Genomic DNA, 7,168 nt, shown 5'->3' with positions numbered 1-7,168 from the left:
GTTTTTTTGTGTCAGTCCACCACCGGCTGCAGGTTGAACTTCTGTCCTCTGCCGAAATGGAATTCCCTTTCATCACAGTATGAGCTTAGTTCTACCAGGGAGCGCTATGATTTACACTGAATTCCTATTCTGTTTCTTCAATCTTTGAACAACTTTAAGCATTATTTGACCATACAAAGAGATGAATGACTGTTTTGATGTTGAGGTTGAAGAAAGTCTAAGTGTTCTGGCAGGGAGGATTTCCAGCTTTGACAATGCCTTAGGCAAAACGGAAGTTTGATTCGTGTCCATACAGAAAGAGCTGTATTTACGATTATATATATCACTTGCAATCTCCTGTAAAGAGCTGGTTTATGCAAAGCTTGATCTCATATTTAATGAGGGAGACTGTGTGGAAAACTAAAGCGCATCTGCGGTCAGAAGTGAGAGAAGAAACAGCAATAAATTTCAAGATTCCTTCTTTCAAACGTGAACTTTAAACTTTCAACACAGGAAAGCGATGAAAAGGAGATTAGGGAGGGGGGAAATCATGTTAAATCTTAGGAAGTTTACCAACCTGAGCAAATTTTGCAGGAATGTTAACTGCAGTTAATTCACATCAATTTTTTAAGGACATTTCTTCAGAAGGTAAAATGTACCCCAGTGCTACGGTCTCGCAGTCGTCCTGAGCAAATCTAAATTCCCAGTGAACTTAAAACTCCTTAAGTTAATGAGTCACGCACTTAGTGAAAGAGTACAGGAAAACTTGGCGTCTATGCTGATTATATGCAGACTTGCATAAGAAACATGGCCAAGAGGAAAGTACTCTTAGGACTGTTTTGCAGCCCTACCCAACGATCCAGAGCTCTCGCTGTCCTCGAACCAGGCTGTCCTCTGGGACAACGCCGGAGGCAGATCAGCGATGAGAAGGGCAGATGGGAGGGAAATGCTGAAATCGGTGGAGGAGAAGGCAAAGGCTGAAGGGACGAAATAAGGTTACCGTGATGGCTGCTGCTTGGAACTTGAAATAATCCTCTGTCTAAAGTAAATAAGTCTGAAAGATAGGCAAGGGCTGGAGTAACAGTTCTGCCTGCGATACTGTTCAAGCACCGCGCACCTCTGCGCGCAGAGGTTTCACCAAATCAGCGACGCTATTTTAAAGGCGGCTCTGTCCTTGAGCCCCCTCGGCCTCAGCCGCAGCTGACAGACGCGCCCGCCGAGTCCTGCGCTGCTTCCCCGAGCGAGACGCGGCTCCAGCTGACAGACAGGAGCCAGAGGGGACGTGTGACAAATGCGGCACCACCATTGCCGCATTGTGGTGTCGGAGGGCACTGCGTTACACGGCGGGACTGCCGCGGGACCTGAGGGGGAACTAAAGCCTCCACCACGCTCGGGCGTTAAGAAGCCCCAGTCGCTTTTGGCGGTCTATCGGCTCGGTCAAATTCCGCTTCGGGAAACAAAATCTTCCGCCCGTTCACGGTCCCCCGCAGTGGAGACGGGACACGAGCGCGATGTTTTTATTCGCGTCGCGCCCTGCCATATTCCGCAGCGTTGCTGTCAGCGGTTTCCGACCACGTATACACCTATCTGTACGTACACAGCGGCTGCCCTCTCGGCGAGCCGGTCGGGGCGGGCAGGCTGCCCGGCAGGCGCGGGGTGGCAGCGGCTGGCACCGCCGGGCGCGGACGCGCACCCCGCCGCGCCGCAGCGCCCAGAGCCCCCTCATGAGGTGCCCCCCGAGCCCGGGGGCTCGGCCCGCAGAACTGGCCGCCCCGAGGCGCACTCGGCGCTAACGGCCGCCGACAGCCGTTGGGGAGCTCGCGCCGGTCACGGGCGCGCACCCCACCGGCCCGCGCCCCCGCCGCCCGCCAGCTACCTTTGCCCCCGCCGCCCCTTCCAGCCGTCGACTAGGAAGCAGCGTTAATTGGCAGTCGCGGAGAGCCAATGGGCGGCGGCGGAACGAGCCCCTGCTCTTCGTCCTCGCCCAATCGGGAGGCAGCTGGGAGTCCGCCAATCGGAGGGGCGGGGGAGGCGGGCGGGCGCAGGCGGGCGCGGGGAGCGGCAGTCGGTGCGGCGGCGCGGCGGGGAGCAGAGCAGAGCAGAGCGCTGGGGCTTCTCTCGCGTGTCTCCGTGCTCTCTCGCTGTCTCGTCAGCTCGTCCCTCCTTCCCTGCCGGCGGGCACAGGGGACAGGCAGTTCCTGGCACTTCAGGTGAGGGCGGTGCCGTCGTCTTGGGCCCTACCCTCAGAGAGAGGCTTGAGGCGGAGGCCGGGGTTTAGATCCCCGTCGGAGCCGGGGGGGGGGCGCGGCGCGGAATGGCGGGCGGCGGGGTCCCACCGGCGGCCGCGGGGAGAGCGCGGCTGGTTCAGCCGTCGCGCCTGGGCCGGCGGCGGCCGGCGCTACCCGTGCCCCGTGGCGGGGTCAGGCCGCGCGGGGCGGGGCGGGGCGGGGCGGGGCAGGGCGGGTGGTGTGCCGCGCCGCGAAGGCCCCGGTGGGTGCCGGCGGGGGCTCGGTGCCCCTGCGGTGAGGCGGGGCGGGGGGCGGACGGGAGTGACAGTGCTGCGGCGCGGCGGGGCAGCGGGCGCGAGGGGAGCGCGCGCCTTGGGGAGGGAGTGGGGGGGCGCAGGCCCGCGAGCCCCGCGGTGGGGTCGGGGCTCCCTCTCCGCCGGGCGCGGGGAAGGTGACGCTCTCCTTGCACGGCGCCTGGCGGGGAAGGGCAGGGCTGGGGCTTGCGAGGGATGACGACACTGGCTGTGGGGAGGCTCGGTTCCTGTAGGAGGGAAGAGCTCGCTGCCCGGGGAAGTTTAGTGACCCACTCGGTCGTGGTGACGGCTTTGGCTTGGGAGGGGAGGGAGAGAGGGCGAGGAGGGAGACCTAAAACTGAGCCATGGGGTTTTTCCTCCCGGCTTTGAAATCCCGGCGTCCTGGCTGACGGCAGGTAACGATGCCGATTTGGTGGGAGGAGGTGTTTCTACGGGGGAGAGTCAGGTTTTGAAGAGCTCATAGCCTCCTGAGTACCGGTAATGACACCGCTAAGTCAGGCTCCTTGATCTTGCCATTGCCGCCTTCTCTCTTGGGTTTCCCTTTTTTGGCTTGCGGAAAGAATCTCCTCGTCTCCCAAAGTGAAACGTCTGTGTGAGAGACAGAAGCCTCTTTATGTGCATGGAGGCTACCTGGTTAGAGAAAGACTGGGTATCTACAGTGTCTGCCTTCTGCCTGGCTTGCTCTGTCCATCTTTCCCAGCTGCTTGGCTGTCTCTGGTTGGAGTGACTCAGAAGCTGATAGACTCAGTCTTCGGAGGCTTCATCCTTTTGCCCTAGCAGTAAGGGAAGCCAGAAAGGTGCGAGTGACATATGCTGTCCTTTGTAAACTGAACGTTTGAAAACGGAATGTCTGAAAACTAAATGTAATCTTGCCGTTTTAAATGTTCAGTTTTCTTGGTAGTCATTCTTGATTAAAACTGTAGATTAGCTAAGATAATTTAAAACAACTACCCCATTGCTCACATTCCCGTACCTATTTCAGTAAGTTTGATCATTTGTACGTGACCCAGACTGGAGTAAAAAATGAGCCTTTGGATGTGCTAGACGCTTTTGTTTTCTTCTGTTGCACTCTGCAACCTCACAACAGACTGCTTGAAAGATTGCCATAGGACTGTGTTCTCTTGCTACGGAGGGGATTTTTTTCCCTTCTGCTAATTTGGTTTTAATTTCAGAGTTTGTTCAGCCCTTCTCTAAAGACACAACCTTTTCACTACTTTGAAAAGGTAAAAACATTAACAGTGCATTATTGTAATAGTCATAGTGAAGACTGTATTATGTAAGCAACTGAGTTTTCATTCTGCGTTTTAGTGCAACAAAAAGATTCTCCTAAGTCTGTGATGAGACTAATATAAAAACATTGCTTCATTGCTTTCTTGGGGGGGAGGAGGAGGGGGGAAGACTTGTATTTCTGCTTAAAGGTGAGAGGTAGCTAAAACAGTTTGCCAACTGTATTTCAGATGGGCAAAACTTCTTAACTGTGTTTTTTAGCTATTAAGGTTATAAGCACCAAGGGCTGATGTGCTTGCTGTTTCATTCCTGTACCTGCCTGAAATTATATTTTGTCAAACTTGCAATTTGCCTTCAAAGATAGTAGAGTTATATTCTGCCAGTTATGACTGAATCAGCTTAAACAGTAGTGTGTATTAGTACATGGGGCATATCTAATTAGCACAATGCAGCATCATTTTAGAGTGCTCTGATCATACCACGGCTTAGGTATGGTAAGCAGGAGAGGAGTGCAGGTGCTACCTTGTCCTCTGTAGTGTTAACCTTGGCAAGGCTGTTCAGAGTTCAAGTGCTCCAAACTGCTCTTGGTGCATAGTTTACCGTTCTAGAGTCGATTTCTTTGGCTCAGGGTCTACGTGTTGTGCAGTGCCATACTAGAATAAACATTAAAACTGCCCTGGGGGTTAAACTGCATACCGCACATCAAGCAACAATATCGGTGTTAAAAGGAAGATACATAGCACAATTGTAGTTAGTGATGAAATAGTTTATTAATGGTTGATAGGCAAAACTGTTTGGGAATTACTGTTTTTTACTGAATGGTTTTTTTCTTGTTTTGAAGAGGGTGTGCTGCAAGTGGATGCAGTAGTTAATATCGAGCTGACACATTAGATGGTATTTATGATTGCTGGGCTTGATGTTAGCTGTATGCGTCTTTGTGGATGGTCTTAAGTGTTCTTTAACTTTTTTTTAACTGTCATAGGTTTATGAAAGAATTTCTGTATTCCACAAGTCATCTCTGTAACAAAAATTTCATTTTACTTTGTAGTGTGTATTTAATTGTATTTTTCTACTTTTTCTTTTTTATTCCTTTAGTATTTGCAATACCATTATAGTGACATGGCTTTCTGACTGTGCAGTGATATTCTGGGCATTTTGATGTATGAGTGCTTGTAAGTAATACTTTCAGAAAATACCTAGATGATATATTTTTCTAACGAGTAGATGTCTGCTTTCTTTTGCTGTATCGGGGCACTTAAATGTTGGTCTGAAAATCAGTATTGTGAACCTGTTATTTTTACCACATGACACGTTTGGATGATTTAGTGTTAGGCATGAGAAGTTTTGTTCTCATGGTCTGCTTATACAGCATATGGGTATGTTTTCCTTCTCTAGAGCTGAGTGAGCTACTCGCTTGAAGATGTCCTTATGTCAATTCTGTGCTTCCCTGATTGTGGTTAAAATGAGCCTAAAGGTTGCTGTGACTTGAATTCGTAGCCTGTAAATGCAGGGCAAGAGACTTCTATGCTTGTCACAGGAATGGCAAAGGATAAAATGCTTAGCAGTGCTGCTAGTCAAGAATTGTTTGTGCTTGTATGAATTTGTGGGAGTCATACAAATTAGCTAAAAGGTAGCTTTCTGCTTCTGAGGTGGTGCATGGTTTTCTCAATGTGGGAGTAGCAGGTCCTGGAAAAAGTTGCATCCTCTCATACAAGGAGCCAGGAGAACGGTAGATGCAGATTGAAGTTTTTTAAATGGATTTGCTTAAACATGCATGCAGACTAGTACATTGAAGTAGTGTTTTGTTGGCTTTTGGGATCTCTGCTTTTTAAAAGAAATTCTAAGATTTAATGACTTACTCGTTGCCTGACCTGGAATGAAGTCTCTAATGCTTGAATTGAAGACTAGTCTGTGAGATGAACAACTTTTTTGTAACATAGGATTTAATTCAAATTCTGTCTCAATCCATAAAACTTCAAGAAGTGGCATTGTTCCTTTCAACTAAACCTGGTTACTGATTTTTGACTTGACTTAATGTAACAATGAATTGTTCTCAGGACATGAAAAGGAAGAAAGCAGGAAATAACAGTGATGTAACTGTACTGAGATAAACTGAGCTAAGTATTCTGCGTCTGTGGTTGAATAGAATGGCGTACTTAATACGAATGTCACCTGGCTAGTTGGCTCACTGGGGTTGGGAAGAACAACCTGAAGTTGATAGTCAAAAGGCTGTTGTATCCCGGGCTTGGTTCCCAGTCTACAATCATAGTCGAATTTGTCATAAGACTTGAATGTCATTCCTTTATGTGCTACCCTGCAAGGTGCCTTGCTTGGGGGAAGGGCACAGTCAAAATTTCTCTAATGGTATTGGTCTAGAATCTGCCTTGATGTGTGCTTCTTGGAGTGTGAGTGATTCTGCTTGAGCCACTGTGAACTGGTGTGCATTGGTAGAGTCCTGTGAATCTTGGTGGACAGGATGTGTCAATATTTGAGAAGGTACCCAGCCTTAATTAGTAAATATGGATAGAGCTACCGTGGATGTTGTAACACTGCACAGTAATGAGCTCTGAAGCAAAAAAAAATGTCTCTAAGGCTTTAAGTGATGTGGTTTGGTTCCATTTTTTAGAATACGCAAATATTTAAAAACTGTTCTGGCTTACACAACATGTTGTAAATATTTTGACAGTGTTGGAAACCTATATCTTGCATTGTTTGTTTTTGGGCCAATGCATGTTATTAACCATTTCTGCTTATACAGGACTCTGCTTTAAATTAAGAATTAATTCCAAGGCATCTATGGATCAAAAATTTTAAAGAAGCTTCTTTGCCTTTTACCACATACTTTAGACCAGCGAATAACAAACCAGACTATGATGTAACAGCAAAAATGGCGAGGATAAGAACAGTCTGTCAAATCATATTATTAACTATTTGTTTCAAACAGTTTTACTGAAACCAAAAAGGCTGGATTTTATGTAATCTTTTGACATAAACTTACTGATGCGACGTAATAGATGCCCTGAGAAGGGGTGCTACCCAGGTTTTAAGTGACACTGTGGACTCAGGAGTTCACAAGTATGTGCTTTAAATATCTTCTCATGCCTGTGGGGATTTATGTATCACAGAGTCTTGACGTGCTTGCAAACTCTTAGCTTTTGATTATAAAGAGGTGGGTTGTTTACTAATACTAAAACTGGATGACTGTGATGTTCCTGTAATCTTCATTGTGAAGTGTCTTTTTGCAGAAGTGTGGTATTCTTTCTGTCTTGTTGTTATTATTATTGCATCTTTGTACATAAGTAGCACAAATAGGACTCATAAATCTGATTTTTCTGTATGATAATAAGTTTGTCTCCCCCACGTATCAGGCTGATGCATTGCCAGGTGGTGATTGCAACAACAAAAGCTGTGTATTGACTG

General features: G+C 48.1%; 1 protein-coding gene across 2 annotated transcripts in view; it reads left to right on the top strand.

Annotated features, from left to right (window-relative positions):
• The first annotated feature begins 2,059 nt into the window (after positions 1–2,059).
• PACSIN2 (protein kinase C and casein kinase substrate in neurons 2) overlaps positions 2,060–7,168 on the top strand; it is a 63,361-nt gene continuing 58,252 nt past the window's right edge. For both annotated transcript variants that reach the window (XM_059815962.1, XM_059815963.1), the window contains exon 1: positions 2,060–2,189. The gene's annotated coding sequence lies outside the window, so the exon portion shown is untranslated. The remainder of the gene's footprint in view (positions 2,190–7,168) is intronic.

Source organism: Gavia stellata, chromosome 4 (assembly GCF_030936135.1).
Source record: "Gavia stellata isolate bGavSte3 chromosome 4, bGavSte3.hap2, whole genome shotgun sequence".
In the NCBI taxonomy this organism is placed as follows: domain Eukaryota; kingdom Metazoa; phylum Chordata; class Aves; order Gaviiformes; family Gaviidae; genus Gavia; species Gavia stellata.
Note: the sequence above shows the minus strand (reverse complement) of the source record. Positions and strands in the feature narration are given on the sequence as shown.